Here is a 17,369-nt window from a genome sequence, read left to right on the forward strand (position 1 = left end):
TACAATTATTTGGTTTAAATGACTTTGTGAGGGTCACCTATACCGGAGTTGCCTTTTTGCTTTCTTTTATTTTTATGTTTTGCTAGATCGTTCACTTATTTGCATCGGTCCAATACGTAGAGGATGCGTAGGCCGAAGCTGACTGCTGAGATAAACTATTGAGGACTTATACGGAAATGATGATTAAGGCCATGGTATATGGGGTTTCGGGAATGATTCCTATATTTATGAAGTGTATGGTGCTGAAATAATACTGATGTTTCGCAAAGTTCTCCCAAGTCACCGCATCCTTACTCAACCTGTCTTTAAAACCCGAAAACTTTCGGAACAACACTGTTTTCTTTTGCAAAAAAAATTCGGTGGGGCTAAAGGTATGGGGAGATTAGATTGTACTAAAGATACACTATATTTGGTGACTCGTCAGACTCATGCATTATCTAAGACACTTAAACTAAAAAGCAAAATAAACAACTAAAAGGAAATAAAAATAAACAAACTATCTAAAAACAGCAAAGAAAAAGACGAGAAAAGCATTAAAGAAAAGACGATAGAGTCTCCTCCCACACTTAAATCGAACATTGTCCCCAATGTTTCGAAGTAAGATAGGGGAAGAGTTACCTGACGACCTATTGCTGACCACTGGTGCCCTCGCCATCCTGAGGTGGACGACGGGATCGGGTACGACGACGGTCTTTCTGATCCATCCTCGCCTGCAAGGCATCCTAAGCGGTCCTCACCTCTCGAAGGTTACCCAAAATGGAACCTTGAGTGTTTTCTGTGAGTGCAATATGCTGACGGTGGTGGTCTCGGCTCCTCGACGGTCTCTCCCTGGACCTCCAGAGCATAACTCCAATTCGATGGGTCATGCACACTGGTCATCATAGGATCTGGCAGTGCTGATCAGGATAACGTGTGGGTGCCATAGGGCGCTGATAAAGAGCAATGTATCGCTCTCTCTGTGCGTCATCTCTATAGGCCACGTGCATATCATCGAAATCCTGCATCCTGAAGAAGTTAGGGAAGTGATCCTGAAAGTATAAACCATTCAAATATTTAGTCTCGGTGAAAAATAACCTAAAATAAAATTAAATAAATGCGAAAAAGTAAAATAAAAAACCATGGGTTGCCTCCCACACAGTGCTTGTTTAACGTCATTAGCTTGACGATTAGAATTTATACACCTGTAGTAGTAGAAATTGGTGGATCAATCAGAGTGTGGCCTGAGTAGTATGCTGGAATATCTCCTCCTTCGTAGAGCTTCAGTCTTTGTCCATTTACAATGAATGGACTACAGGTTTCGTTCTTGATTTCTACGGCTCCGGATCTCAGAATCTTGGATACTTCAAAAGGGCCAGTCCATCTCGAGCGTAGCTTTCCAGGGAAGAGTCGTAACCTAGAGTTGAAAAGGAGAACATGATCGCCTATATTGAAGTTTTTCTTTACTATTCTTTTGTCGTGATAGGCTTTTGTTCTTTATTTGTATATTTTTGCATACTCGTAGGCAGATTGCCTAAGTTCTTCTAGTTTATGAATGTCTAGGGTACGCTTTTCTCCAGTGGCTAGGTAGTCTAAATTCAAAGTTTTAATGGCCCAATAGGCCTTATGCTCTAATTCGAAAGGTAAGTGACAGGATTTTCCATAGACTAGTTGGTAAGGAGTAGTTCCTATAGGGGTTTTGAAAGCGGTTCTATAGGCCCACAATGCTTCTTGAAGCTTCTGAGACCAGTCTCTCCTAGAAATAGAAACAGTTTTCTCTAGGATTTGTTTTATCTCCCTATTGGATACTTCTACTTGGCCACTAGTATGTGGGTGGTATGTTGTTGCTACTCTATGCCTAACTCCATATTTTCTTAAAAGTTTGTCAAATATTCTCGATATAAAGTGTGATCCTCCATCGCTGATGACTAAACGTGGTGTTCCAAATCTAGGGAATATATAGTTTTTAAATAGTTTGATTACTACCCTAGTGTCGTTTGTGGGTGCAGCTGTAGCTTCAATCCACTTAGACACATAGTCCATAGCTACTAAGATATACCTGTTTCCTAAGGATGGTGGGAAAGGTCCCATGAAATCTATACCCCATACATCGAAGAGTTCTACTTCCTGAATGTTTCTTAGAGGCATTTCATCGCGCCTTGAAATGTTTCCAGTGCGTTGGCATCTATCACATTTGACAATGCAAGCATAGACATCACGCCACATGGTAGGCCAGAATAGGCCAGCTTGAAGAATCTTGGCGTATGTCTTAGAGGTGCTCGCATGTCCACCATAAGGTGCAGAATGACAATGCTTGATAATACTATTTACCTCTTCTTTCGGAATACAACGGCGAAAAATGCCATCTTTACCCCTTTTGAAAAGGAGCAGTTCGTCCAAATAGAAGTTTCTCACATCGAGGAAGAATTTCTTCTTGCGGTGGTAGTCAAGATCAGGGGGTACTATATCAGCAGCTAGGTAATTAACGAAGTCTGCATACCATGGTACGTTACTTATTGCTAAGGAATTTTGGAAGTGCTCATGAGTGCTTAGGTTATCATCTTCAATGGTTTCTAGTTTAGCTATCAGTCTATCATAGGCGAAATCATCATTTATGGGTACTAGTTCTGGTTTTAGATGTTCTAGCCTAGAGAGGTGATCGGCTACTACATTTTCAGTTCCTTTTTTATCTCTTATATCTAAATCAAACTCTTGTAGTAATAGAATCCATCGGAGTAACCTGGGCTTGGCATCTTTTTTACTTAATAGGTAACGAATGGCAGCATGATCGGTGTAAATTATAATTTTTGCTCCTACTAGATAAGATCTAAATTTGTCTATTGTGAAAACTACAGCGAGTAATTCTTTTTCAATTGTTGCGTAGTTAAGTTGGGCAGCGTCCAGGGTTCTACTGGCATAATAAATGGCATGTAATTTTTTATCTTTCCTTTGTCCTAGAACGGCTCCAACTGCGTAATCACTAGCATCACACATTATCTCAAAAGGTTCTGACCAATCAGGCGGTTTCATAATAGGTGCAGAGATTAATGTTTGCTTTAAAAGATTAAATGCGTCATTACATTTTTCATCAAAAATGAATTCAGCATCTTTCATTAAAAGTCCAGTTAAAGGTTTAGTTATTTTGGAGAAGTCCTTGATAAAACGCCGATAGAATCCAGCGTGTCCAAGAAAACTTCAGACTTCTCTGATAGTTTTAGGGGGTTTTAGGTTTTCTATAACTTCTATTTTAGCTCTATCTACCTCTATACCTTTTTCGGAAACTATATGTCCTAAAACTATTCCTTCGGTCACCATGAAATGACACTTTTCCCAGTTTAGCACGAGGTTCACCTCCACACATCTCTCCAGGATTTTTTCAAGGTTAGCAAGGCAATTGTGGAAATCAATTCCGCAAACCGAGAAATCATCCATAAACACTTCCATGATACCATCTAGGTAATCTGCAAAGATTGACATCATGCAGCGTTGGAAAGTGGCTGGGGCATTACAGAGGCCGAATGGCATTCATCTGTAGGCAAAAGTTCCATAAGGGCATGTAAAGGTAGTTTTTTCTTGATCTTCAGGGTGGATAGGTATTTGGAAGAATCCAGAGTATCCATCTAGGTAGCAGAAGTAAGAGTGTTTGGCCAGACGCTCCAACATCTGGTCTATAAATGGTAAAGGGAAATGATCCTTCCTGGTTGCTTTATTTAATTTTCTATAATCTATACACATCCGCCATCCTCCTTTTAAACGTTTTGCTACATGTTCGCCTTTATCGTTTTGCACGACTGTGATGCCTCCCTTTTTAGGTACTATATGCATAGGGCTCACCCACTTACTATCCGAGATCTGGTAGATTATACCTGCCTCAAGTAACTTAAGAACTTCCTTTTTAACAACATCACTCATTATAGGGTTTATTCTTCTCTGATGTTCCCTAGAGGGTTTTGAATCTTCTTCGAGCGAAATCCGATGCATGCATAAGGATGGGCTTATACCTTTCAGGTCAGAGATATTATATCCTAAGGCTGAGGGATATCTTCGTAAAACGTCTAAAAGTTGGTTCGTTTCCTCTTGGCCCAAGGTAGCATTGACTATAACTGGACGGTTCATCTCTTCATCGAGGAACTCATATCTCAGGTTCTTAGGCAGTCCCTTAAGTTCTAAGGTTGGTTTCTTAGGGCATGGCATAAGATCTGGGGTAAAGGATAAACATTCGTAAAGGTTATCATCGATGTAGGGTTTCTTAAAGTCATCATCTTCCATTATGAGGGTTGATGGTAACTTAATTGTTTTTATAATTTCTTCTTATTCTAATTCTCTAACACATTCATCAATGATATCTAAGGCATAACACGCGTCTCCCATCACAGGTTCCATAAGAAATTTCGAAAGTATAAATTCTATTTTCTCGTCACCTACCTCAAAGGTCAACTTTCCTCTCTTGACATCTATTATGGTTCCTGCAGTTGATAAGAATGGTCTACCTAGAAGGATTGGTATATCATTGTCCTCTTTGATGTCCATGACAACAAAATCAGTAGGGATAAATACCTGACCTATCCTAACAGGGACATCTTCTAAAATGCCTATCGGATACTTAACAGATCTATCGGCTAACTAAAGTCACATCTTAGTGGGCTGTAATTCTCCTAAGTTTAACCTCTCACAAACAGCTAAAGGCATTTGCTCACACTAGCTCCTAAGTCTAGAAAAGCTTTTTCGATGACATGACTTCCCAAAAGACAAGGAATGGAGAAATTTCCAGGATCTTTATCTTTCTTTGCTAATTTGTCCTCGGAAATAGCATTACATTCCAAAGGCTTCGGATCGTCAAGTCTACCTTTGTTGGTAAGGATGTCTTTGAGAAACTTTGCATAAGAAGGTATTTGGGTGATGGCTTCTGTGAAAGGGATTTCTACATGAAGTTTTTCTATAACTTTAATAAATTTTTGATATTGTTTATTGATCTGGGTTTGTTTGAGTCTTTGCGGATATGGTATAGGTGGTTTATATGGCGGGGGTGGTACGTAAGTTTTATCTTTAGGTTCTTCTCCTTTTTCTCGACCTTCCTGGTTTTCAGATCCCTCTGGTTCCTTTACTTTGTCCGGGGGCTTGGTATATTCCTTAGAAGTTTTTGGTTCACTCAATCTAGGGTTTGGTGGCTCATCATAAGCGTTTCCAATTCGTAGGGTAATGGCATTGGCTTGTCCTCTCGGATTTTGTTGAGATTGTCCAGGGAATTGTCCACCAGGTGTAGTGTGAAGGGCTTGGTTTAAAGCTACCTGAGAGATCTGGGTTTCAAGCATCTTAGTATAAGTAACTATTTGGTCAACCTTGGTTCCTAACTGAGTAATCAATTCGTTAACATGAATGTTTTGGTTCATGAACTCCTTGTTGTTTTGGGTTTGAGAAGTGATAAAATTTTCCATAATTTTCTCAAGGCTCGGCTTTGGTGGCACAGGTTGCATAGGTTAATTTTATCTTGGGGCTTGATAACTAGGTCTCGGAGGTGCATTATTTTGGATTGGGTTATTGTTTTTATAGGAGAAGTTCGGGTGATTCCTCCATCCAGGGTTATAGGTATTCGAGTATGGGTTCCCTTGGGTGTAGTTCACTTGCTCAGAGTGGGTTTCGTTCAATAGAATGCATTCTGCGGATTGGTGTCCTTTGGTTCCACATATCTCACAATCCGCCGAGACTGCGGCTACAGTATTCGGGTTTATGCACATATGCTCGACCTTGAGGGCTAATGCGTCCATTTTATCTTGCATCATGTCTATAGAGCTTAGTTCATGCACTCCTCCTTGGGCTTCCTTCTTCTCTACTGTCGCTCGTTCGACTCCCCATGATTGATAGTTTTGAGCCATATCTTCAATGAGGGCACTAGCTTCAGGATAAGGTTTGTTCATCAGAGCATCGCCTGCGGCAGCGTCGATGGTTGATCGCTCGACTGGGTGAGTCGAGAATGGGATACGAACTGCAAGTGCACAGTTCTATCGCGTAGTTTTAAAAGATATCGATCCCACAGGGACTTATGAATCGATATACCGTTATCTAAGGTTACTACGTAAATCTAAGGTGAAAATGTTTGATTGTTTGGGAAAAACTAAGAGCTAAACTAATATCTAGATTAAATATTAATAAAACGGATATCGGTATGTAGTTCGTCAAAACTAGGGAATCAAGTCTTTGTCGGTTTCTTAGTTTTAAAATGAATCGTTTCGGTTAACTTTATTGGTTAAAGGTTCTATCTCAAACTCTCGCTCTGTTGAATAAACCATGATTTTATATTAATGTTGCTGTGACTTATAATTAAGTCAAAAACCATATTTTGAAAACAATAAAGTTGCAGAAACTCTTTTTAAGAAAATACTGACCGTTTTAAACACCCTTATCTCAAACTCTCGCTCTGTTGACTTAGGTTATATATAATAAATCCAAATGCTTAACTCTCGTCCTCACATTCAATCTTTAAAAATACTTTTTGGAAAAGGTCAGAATTTAATTAACTCTAAAACTTGCTCTCGCCCTGATCTAGAATTAATGCCTAACTTACACTGTCCAGTTAAAATCTCAAACTCTCGCTCTATTGATTTTAACTTCTTTATGTCTTTTACTTTTGTAAAAAATCTTGTTATTAAACCTGTAAGTTGAAACCGTAAAAAGATTGATTTTGATTTTAAGTTTAGATAGACCGACTCAGTCTTGATCCCTTATTCTGCTTACTTTACATACCGATACCTAGGCAAATTAGCCAGACATGCTAAATGAATAAGAATTTATATCATGCATAAACAGACTCATTCCAGGCAGATAATATAGGTAAATAATAAAACAAAATATTAAATAATGATTAAAGAACCTGAATGCGTAATACAATGGTCTTGAACACTCCACCACAAGCCGGTAGGATTTGTTCTTGGATTCTTCAATTAAACAGTAAATTAAATCAAGGAAATAAAACTGGAATATAACGTAAGGTTAAATCCAGTATAAAGTTGCACAATAGTTTCCGGTGTAGAAACTATTATGCGAAAAAATATCTAAAAGTTAAAATTGGAAAGGTAAATTTGCAAGGGAAAAAAGAATGTAAAGCTTGCAAAAGGAATAAATAAAATAAACAGTGCTAAGTGCTGGAAAGGAAAAAATAAGCAAAAGGCGTGAAAAGAAAATTTGGCAGAGCTTCGGCAATGTGAGCGTGGAAAAAAACCGTTTTTTTGAAACTTCCCAATTAGTTCCTATTTATACAGCTGCTGGTGTAACTGCATTTCAAGGGTTTCCGTGTGCGTGGTCTCGTTCCGAGGGTTAAGCGTGCGTGGAAGTAGCTTTCAACGTGGTCAGTTGAGTTCCTTGCGCCAAAAATATAGAGGACTGGTGTGACGTTCGTCACACCATGTGTGACGCTCGTCACAGGAGTGCTTTTAGTGTGACGCTCGTCACACTCCTTGTGACGCCCGTCACAGGCATAACGTGCACTTTCTTTTGGGCTGGGCTTGGTCTTGGTTATTTGTTTCCTTTTTATTGCTTTTTACACCTCATTTTCTTCCCTTTTTCACTTTTGCTTCAAAATGGATACCTGACATAAATAGCAAGGAAATACTGCATAATATCTGATAAAATGAGATAAACTAAAGTAAATGATAATATAATCTAATTGAATTAAGTCTTAAAATGTGATATAATTTCGTGTTATCAAACTCCCCCATACTTAAATCTTTGCTTGTCCTCAAGCAAAATTCAGTATAGAACTTGTTAAAAGTTTTAGCCAGATGAAATTTCAAAGCACACATCAATTCGTACTAGGTTGCAAAAGGATTTTTGTTTAGGAGGACTTGAGTTTAATCTTGACATCAACTACTACCGTTACAACTTAGGTAACCCTGCCTTATGTCAATCAGTTCAAGTACCCTATGATAGCTATCCTGGTTCCTTTAGTCTTATTTTACCCGTTTTCATTCTAGCGAAATCACATTAAGCCCTTTATCTTTTCGCGCACATAGTGGAGTGGCCGGTTAGTGATTATGATCCGCTTTTAGCTAGAAGTTCTGGTACATAAGTCGGATAACTTCATTATTCAGTCCATTGCAAATTGCGGGGGATCGAACCGTAGTCCGCCCTACCAAGTTCAGTACCAGATTCCTACTGAACCAACTCATAATGGATCTTTCGTATTGTGCTTTTGCATGATCTGCAACCTTTAGATTAAATGATCTGGTAAGGATCACCTAATTTAATTAGTGCATTTCTTGATATATTTTATATATCTTAGGTTACTTTTGGGGATCATTCACTTATATTCATCGGCTCTCCACGTAGTTTGCTATTAAGATGGTGCTGACTTCTGTATAAACTACTTGGGGTTACCATAGAACTAAAAGTTCAAGGAATCGGTATAATAGGTACTTTATCCTGATCTAACATATTGAGGTTCTCAGAGCGTTGTTATGGTAATGATTTTGTTTTGATTTCACTCAAGTTTTATAGAGTAGGCAACCTTTATACTTATTGGGTGTGTTAAAAAAATTTTGTTATGGCTCAAGAAAATTGAGGGGAATAGATAATAAGATTTTTTTTTTTTTTTTTTTTTTTTTTTTAGATAATAAGAAAGGGCAATAACAATGAAAGGGAAAATAACATACTTGAATAATGGTAATAGGAAGAATATTGTTTCCCCCCCATATACTTAAACTGAACATTGTCCTCAATGTTTTAAGGGAAAGAAATACAAAATGGAAATGTAAAGAAAATAACAACTAAGGTTGCCTTCCGCCTCTGGTTCTTGGACCTGGTGATCTTTGACGTATGTCTAAGTTGTCGAACCTGCTGAACAATTCAGTAAACCGCTGGTCGGTTATGGCATTCCGAGCATCCTGTTGCTGTTGCATTTGACGCATCATCTGCATCATCTCTGTATTTTGTGCCTGCATTCCATCGATAGCATCCATAATGTCGTCGTTGGTCGCAGGCCTTCTTCGTCGACGACGTTGGGAGGATGGGTCGGCTGCATTACTGGAAGGGTTGAGCGGGGCTGAACGTTGTGTGGGAGGATGATCACCTTGTTCCATTTCTTCAAACTCATCTGTTTGTGGGTTTGTTTGTAAAGGCTCGGTGGTTTCAGGAGCGTTTAGATCATAGAGGTGGCGGTCGGGGTTTGTGACATCAGTTAGGGCGATATTTGGTAGAACAACGCTTGGGACAGCCTGGTTGTTCACCATAAGATAATATCCTCCGCCGACTCTGTTTTTAATCAGGCGGCTGGAGCGGCAATAGCTGATATCCATAGACAGGGGAGGTAGGGATTCTAAAGTTTGGAGTCTATCCCCTAGGTGTAGGCCAAGTGCTATGGAGGTTATTAATCCACCAATTATAAAGGGTTGCCGGCCTCTAGCACATAAGGTGCGGATATGATGAAAGAGAAAAGAGGCGGCGTTTACCTGAGTATCCGGTTCGAAGACGCATTGGAGGAAAAATAGCTCCTTTGAGTTGACCTTGCTGTTGTTTGGTCTTCCAAAGATTGTGTTTTGCAAGATGCGGATGAAGTACCGGATAGTGGGGTTATGTATATGGGAGAGAAGGAGTTCTTCCCAGTTGTAGGTATCTATACCGGTAATTTTCTTAAAAAGGCCAAAAACGCCAACTGTGTTCCAGTTTGAGTTTGGAGGGATTCTGGGATGTACCTGACCTTCTATGGGAAATTGTAACATGGTACTCAATTGGTTTTGGGTTAAGGAGTACTCAGTGTTGAACATGCGGAAGGTTGCGGTACCGGTTAAAAATTCGTCTTCACCGGCGGGAGTGGTGTAGTCGTATGAACTTAAGAATTCTAAGGTTAGGGACGGGTAGGTGGGTTGATTATGAGTGCAAAGGAAGGTTAAGTCGGCTAGGCGGAGCATCCATTCGATACCTTGGAGTAATCCTAATTGTTGTAAACAAGTTAAATCGGGGTACCTGGTGGAAGCGACGCCTCGCTGTTGGAAACGTTCGAATTGCTCTTGCTGGTAGTTGTCATCTCCGGATCGGAAGATGATATTTCCGAAATTTTGATTTCCCGCCATTGCGATGAATTTTTGAAGGGATGATTTGGAAAGAAATGTATTTGATATGAGAGAATTGTTTTGTGGTGAATGAAGGAAGTTTTGGTAGGTATTTATAGGAGAAGGATTGGAAGATAGAAAGAAAAAGTGGTTGAAGAGTAATTAAGTGTGGTAAATGAAAAATGAATGGGGAATGTAAAAAAATTAAAGTGTAACGTTCGTCTCCAACGGCTCCCTAACGTTCACAAGTCTGAGGGGCGTTACGCTCGTCACAAGGCTGTGACGTTCGTAACAGGCGTTTTGCGTGCCGTTCGTCATGGAGTGTGTGACGCTCGTCACACAGTCCTTTTTGGCAAGGCTTCAGTAGCGCTTCACAGAATTACTTTGGTAGCGTATTTTAATGTTTCATTTTGCTTATGATCATTTTTAGTCTGCAATTTTAATGTATTGTGCACGCTTACTTGCTTTGTATAATAATAATAGTAGGTAACAACAGTAGAGCATAATAGCCATTGCATAATAAAATTAACTAAACAGCTTCAATAAGAATGATCATAATGTATTACAGGGAAGGAAAACAATGAAATGAAATAGAAATAAACATGAATTCAAACAACATTAATGAAAAATCTAGCCTAAAACTAAATAACTTAGAAAGAAATAACTAAATTCCATCTATCTTCGGATCTCTGGCCGGAGGAGCAAAAGAGTTAACATGATGCCGTAACATACGTAACTGACTTGCCGTGCTGCTCGTGTATTCTAGGATTTCAAGTCTCAAGTTGTGGAAATCTTCCCTGAGGGCGTCTTGTTCTGACATCAAGGCTTCAATGACGGTTTTAATATCTGTTCCTGGCATATGATGTCGGAGATCAGGCATGGCTGATTCTTCAGTCAGGACAGGCTGAGGAGGAGGATCAATATCATAGTAGCCGGATGGAGTCTGAGGGTCAGATTCAGCAAGAGAGATATGGTCAACATAGTGCTCATAGTCATCACAAATCTCATAATCCTGGATGGATTCAGTGGATCCAGCAGGAGTTGGGGTTTCATTCAGGTTATAGAGCCAGTTCCTTTGGTTATGAACACTAGTTCTAGGATCGGGCATGGTGAATAGGCAGAGAACCTGGTTATCAATAATAAGCTCGAACTCATCAGACCCTATGTTTGCTATAAACATAGTGTTGAAGAGGAAGGGTATACTCATAGTAGTAATGCCACAAAAAGGGCTAAGGTCAAGCATAGGCTGACGTAATCCAATAGCATTACCTATCATAGTGATCAAACCGCCTATTCTAATGGGTGCTCGCTCATCCTGGATAAGGTGGTCCAAATTAGCTAACATAAAAGTAGCACCGTTTACTGGACGGTTCTGGGAAGCACAAAATATGATGAAGAGTTCATCACGTGAAACTGAAGTACTATTTGGCTTCTTCCCAAATAAAGTGTGGGTCAGGATCTTATGGAAATAGCGAAAAGCCGGGTTATGTATGTTTCCAGAGAGAAACTCATGTTCTTCGGGCTCATCATTTCCAGTCAGCTTACCCCAAAAGTGTTCAAGCTCTCTATATTCAAAAAGTTCTTCCTGGCTTACAGTGAATGTATCAAAGGAGGTAGGAAAACCCAAAAGGTTGGTGAAGTCTCTAATATTAAATTGGTACTCCATATTGAACATTCTGAACTGGATAAAACCTCTGCTAATTCCTTTTCCATGGCTGGGTAGATAGATTAATGAACTAAGGAATTCTAGTGTGAGTCTCCGGTAGGTGGTGAAATGTCTCAGGATAGGGGAGGTCTCCCATCCTATCTGATTCAGCAAAAACAGGACACTCTGTCTCAATCCAAGGGCAGTCATAGCCCAATCATCAGCATATAAACTAGGTAGCATCTCTCTAGCGGCTAGTTCTTCAAACTTTCGTTTCTGAGCCATTCCTCTGAACTTGATACCCATACGATCAGAATGTCCCATCTGGTTAGTGTTAGCTAGAGAAAAGAAACATGAGTTTAAGTCAGGATTTGGCCAAATGCCGAAAGAAGAAAAGAATTATTATTATATATATATATATATATATATATATTTTATTTTTTTTTTTTATAAATCAATAATGAATACTAAATAGAAATTAAAAGAATATTAAGAGAAAAATAGGGAAATGATAATATAATAGAATAATAAAATAACAAATTAATTTTGTGGGTTGTCTCCCACTGAGCGCTTTGTTTAAATGTCGCAAGCTCGACAAAGAAACTGTTAAATATAGTCTATGAGTCCTGGGGGCGTTTCGTCTAAGTGTAGAATTTGCGAATCCTCGTTGGTTTCCGCATAGTGATAATGTTTCAGACGTTGCCCGTTTACGGTGAACGGTTCTGTAGATTGTCCTTTTATTTCTACCGCTCCACTGGGAAAGATTTTAGTGATATGAAAAGGTCCTGACCATCTGGATCGTAGTTTTCCCGGGAATAACTTTAGTCTAGAGTTAAATAAAAGTACTGCGTCGCCTTGCTTGAAGATTTTCCTTGATATACGCTTGTCATGCCATTGTTTTGTTCTTTCTTTATAGATTTTGGCATTTTCATAGGCGTCTCTTCTGAGTTCCTCTAATTCGTTTATGTCAAGGATTCTCTTTTCACCGGCGGCTTTATAATTCAAATTTAAATTTCTAATAGCCCAATAGGCTTTATGTTCTAATTCTACCGGGAGGTGACAGGATTTTCCATAAATGAGCTTAAATGGGGTCGTCCCTATGGGAGTTTTATAAGCAGTTCGGTATGCCCATAAAGCTTCTGGTAATTTCAATGACCAATCTTTCCTTGAAGTGGCGACCGTTTTTTCTAGTATTTGCTTGATTTCTCTGTTAGATACTTCCACTTGTCCACTGGTTTGAGGGTGGTAAGGTGTTGCTATCCTATGTCTCACTCCATATTTAAGTAGTAGTTTTTCGAGTACCTTGGATATAAAGTGTGATCCACCATCACTGACTACTATTCTTGGGATGCCAAATCTCGGAAATATTATATTTTTAAAGAGTCTAGTTACTACTCGGGTGTCATTTGTTGGAGAAGCTATAGCTTCGATCCACTTTGATACGTAGTCAACTGCCACGAGTATGTATTTGTTACCGAAAGAGGATGGGAAAGGTCCCATGAAGTCTATCCCCCACACGTCAAAAATCTCTACTTCCAAAATACCTTTTTGTGGCATCTCGTCACGTCTAGATATGTTTCCCGTGCGTTGACATCTGTCACACTCCTTAATGGCCGCATGTACGTCCTTCCATATAGTTGGCCAATAAAAGCCAGCTTGTAGGATTTTAGAGCAGGTTTTGGATGTACTTGTGTGTCCGCCATAAGGCGCAGAGTGACAGTGTTGGATTATATTTTCTATCTCTTCTTTGGGTATTTATCGACGGAAAATACCATCGGGGCCTCTTTTGAAAAGTAAGGGATCATCCCAGTAATAGTGTTTTATGTCGTGGAAGAATCGTTTCTTCTGCTGGTAAGATAAAGTAGGTGGAACTATTCCGGCAGCTAAATAATTGACTAGATCAGCGTACCATGGTGTGACAGATATAGCTAAGGTGGTTTCTACTTGCATGTCGGAGTTGTTCTCTTCCAAAGTAGCTATGAGTTTATTATACGAGAAATCATCATTAATGGATGTTCTTAACGGTTCAAGGTTCTCAAGTCTAGAGAGATGGTCTGCTACTACGTTTTCAGTTCCTTTCTTGTCCTTGATTTCTAAGTCGAATTCTTGTAGTAACAAGATCCATCTTAGGAGTCTAGGTTTAGCATCTTTTTTTGTTAAAAGGTACCTGATAGCAGCGTGATCAGTGTAAACTATTATTTTGGCTCCTACCAGGTAAGAACGAAATTTATCTAGCGCAAATACCACTGCTAGGAGTTCTTTCTCGGTTGTGGCATAATTCATCTGTGCTTCATCCAGGGTTCTGCTAGCGTAATATATAACGTGAAGCTTTTTATCCTTTCTTTGTCCTAAAACAGCACCTACAGCATAATCACTGGCATCGCACATTATTTCGAATGGTTCATTCCAGTCTGGTGTCTGCATAATGGGTGCGGAGATCAATGCTTGTTTAAGAGTTTGAAATGCTTTTAAACAGTTATCGTCGAATATGAATTCAGCATCTTTCATCAACAGTCCGGTTAAGGGTTTAGTTATCTTAGAGAAGTCTTTGATGAATCGTCGGTAAAAACCGGCGTGTCCTAAAAAGCTTCGTACTTCTCTCACAGTTCTTGGGGGTTGAAGATTTTCGATTACCTCTATTTTGGCTTTGTCTACTTCAATTCCTCTGTTCGAGATGATGTGTCCTAAAACAATTCCTTCTTGTACCATAAAGTGGCACTTTTCCCAATTAAGTACTAAGTTTACTTTTACACATCGCTCTAGAACTCTTTCCAGGTTTTCAAGGCATTCTTCGAAATTTTGTCCGTATACAGAAAAGTCATCCATAAATACTTCCATGATGTTTTCGAGAAAGTCGGTGAATATTGCCATCATGCATCTTTGAAAAGTAGCAGGGGCATTACACAGACCAAACGGCATTCGTCTATAAGCGAAGGTACCAAAAGGGCATGTGAATGTTGTCTTTTCTTGGTCATCAGGGTGAATTGGTATTTGAAAGAAGTCTGAATAACCGTCTAAATAACAGAAATGTGAATGTTTAGCTAATCGTTCTAACATCTGGTCGATGAATGGTAAAGGGAAATGATCTTTTCGGGTTGCTTTGTTTAGTTTCCTATAATCAATGCACATTCTCCATCCCGATTCGATTCGTTTAGTTATAGTTTCTCCTTTTTCGTTTTCAATAACGGTTATGCCTCCTTTCTTTGGTACAACGTGTACAGGACTGACCCATTTGCTATCAGATATAGGATATATAATACCTGCTTCTAATAACTTGGTTATTTCTTTCTTTACTACCTCACTTAGGATCGGATTTAGTCTTCTCTGGTGTTCCCTAGAGGTTTTACAGTCTTCTTCTAACATGATGCGGTGCATACAAATAGAAGGGCTTATTCCTTTGAGATCGGTGATGTGGTATCCTAGTGCGGTTGGATATTTTCTTAAGATATGTAGGAGTTTTTCTGTTTCGAGTCTTCCTAGATCTGCATTAACTATCACAGGTCGTTCAAGTTCTAAGTCTAGGAATTCATATCTCAGATTTTTGGGAAGTGTTTTCAAATCAGGGGTTGGTTTGTTAAGACACTGCGTAGGATCTGGTGTTATTGCTAGGCATTGTTTAGATTTGTCCTCTAAAAGATAGTCTGATGATTTGTCTTCTCCTGACTCTGCTTCTTTTATGCATTCATCGATGATATCCATGAAGTAACATGTATCTTCTATTGCAGGTGCTTTCAAGAATTGGGAAAGAATGAATTCAATTTTCTCTTCACCTACTTCGAAGGTGAGTCGTCCTCGTTTTACGTCTATGATTGCACCGGCAGTTGCTAAGAATGGTCTTCCTAGTATAATAGGTGTCGTATCATCTTCTCTAATGTCCATAATTGTGAAGTCAGTGGGAATGTAAAACTGACCTATGCGTACGGGAACGTTTTCAAGGATTCCTACAGGATATTTGATGGAACGATCTGCTAATTGCACAGACATTTTGGTCGGTCTTAATTCTCCCATTTCCAGTTTCTTACATATGGATAAAGGCATAACGCTAATTCCGGCTCCTAAATCGCATAAGGCTTTGTCGATGACAAATTTTCCTATGTGACAGGGTATAGAGAAGCTACCCGGATCCTTGAGTTTAGGGGGCATGTTTTGGATTATAGCGCTACATTCGGCAGGGAGTGTAACGGTTTCGCTATCCTCAAGTTTCCTCTTATTAGAAAGAATTTCTTTTAAGAATTTAGCATATGAGGGCATCTGCGTAATAGCTTCGGTAAACGGAATTGTAACGTTTAATTGTTTAAGGAGATCAACAAATTTTCTAAATTGGCCTACATCTTTGGTTTTAACAAGCCTTTGAGGGTAAGGTATAGGTGGTTTGTAAGGTGGTGGAGGTACATAAGGTTCCTTCTTTTCTAGGGTTTCCTTATTACTCTCTTCCTTTTCCTTAGGTTCACTTTCCTCAGTAGATTTCTTAGGGTTTTGGTTTTCTATCCTTGGGTCAGACGGTCCTTCCACTTCCGTTCCACTTCTCAATATAATTGCATGAGCTTGGCTTCTCGGATTGGGTTGGGGCTGTCCAGGGAATGTACCAGTTGGTGCAGCAGTAGGTGCTTGTTGTTGAGCTACTTGAGATATTTGCGTTTCCAGCATTTTGTTATGGGTAGCCAGGGCATCTACTTTGCTTGCTAGTTGTTTAAGTTGTTCGCCAGTGTGTATGTTCTGGTTTAAGAAATCTTTATTGGTTTGTTGTTGGGAAGCTATAAAGTTTTCCATCATGATTTCCAAGTTGGATTTTCTAGGGGTATTATTGTTAGGATTCTGTTTCTGATATCCCGGAGGTATAGATGGGGCTTGATTTGGAGACTGTCCAGGTGCGTATAAAGCATTATTACTCTTATATGAGAAGTTTGGATGGTTCTTCCAATTTGGGTTATAGGTATTCGAATAGGGGCTTCCTTGAGCATAGTTTACTTGCTCTGTTTGGATTCCAGTCAAGAGTTGACATTCCGCAGGAGTGTGGCCTTGGATTCCACAGACCTCGCAATTCTGAGTTATAGCAACCACGGCTGCTGGAGGTGATACGTTTAAACTTTCAATTTTCTGGACCAAAGCATCCACTTTTGCATTGACGTGATCAAGGTTACTTATCTCGTACATGCCAGTTTTCGGTTGAGGTTTTTCCACATTCGTTCGTTCGGTTCCCCACTGATAGTGGTTTTGGGCCATGCTCTCGATAAGCTGGTAAGCATCAGCATAAGGTTTGTTCATTAGTGCACCACCTGCAGCGGCGTCTATTGTTAACCTTGTATTGTATAAGAGACCATTATAAAATGTGTGAATTACTAACCAGTCTTCTAAACCATGGTGTGGGCAAAGTTTCATCATGTCTTTGTATCTTTCCCATGCTTCGAAAAGAGACTCGTTGTCTTTCTGTTTAAATCCGTTTATCTGGGCTCTTAACATAGCTGTTTTGCTTGGCGGAAAATATCGGGCAAGAAAAACTTTCTTCAACTCGTTCCATGTGGTGACTGAGTTGGAAGGAAGAGATTGAAGCCATCTTCTAGCGCTATCTCTTAATGAGAAAGGAAAAAGACGAAGTCGAATTGCCTCTGAAGTGACACCATTAGCTTTAACAGTATCAGCGTATTGGACAAATACGGATAAATGAAGGTTTGGATCTTCGGTAAGATTTCCAGAGAATTGGTTCTGTT

General features: G+C 39.5%; 1 pseudogene; it reads left to right on the forward strand.

Annotated features, from left to right (window-relative positions):
- Window positions 1–17,014: 17,014 nt before the first annotated feature.
- LOC127116245 (uncharacterized) lies at window positions 17,015–17,114 on the forward strand (annotated as a pseudogene).
- Window positions 17,115–17,369: the final 255 nt, after the last annotated feature.

Source organism: Lathyrus oleraceus, chromosome 1 (assembly GCF_024323335.1).
Source record: "Lathyrus oleraceus cultivar Zhongwan6 chromosome 1, CAAS_Psat_ZW6_1.0, whole genome shotgun sequence".
In the NCBI taxonomy this organism is placed as follows: Eukaryota; Viridiplantae; Streptophyta; class Magnoliopsida; order Fabales; family Fabaceae; genus Lathyrus; species Lathyrus oleraceus.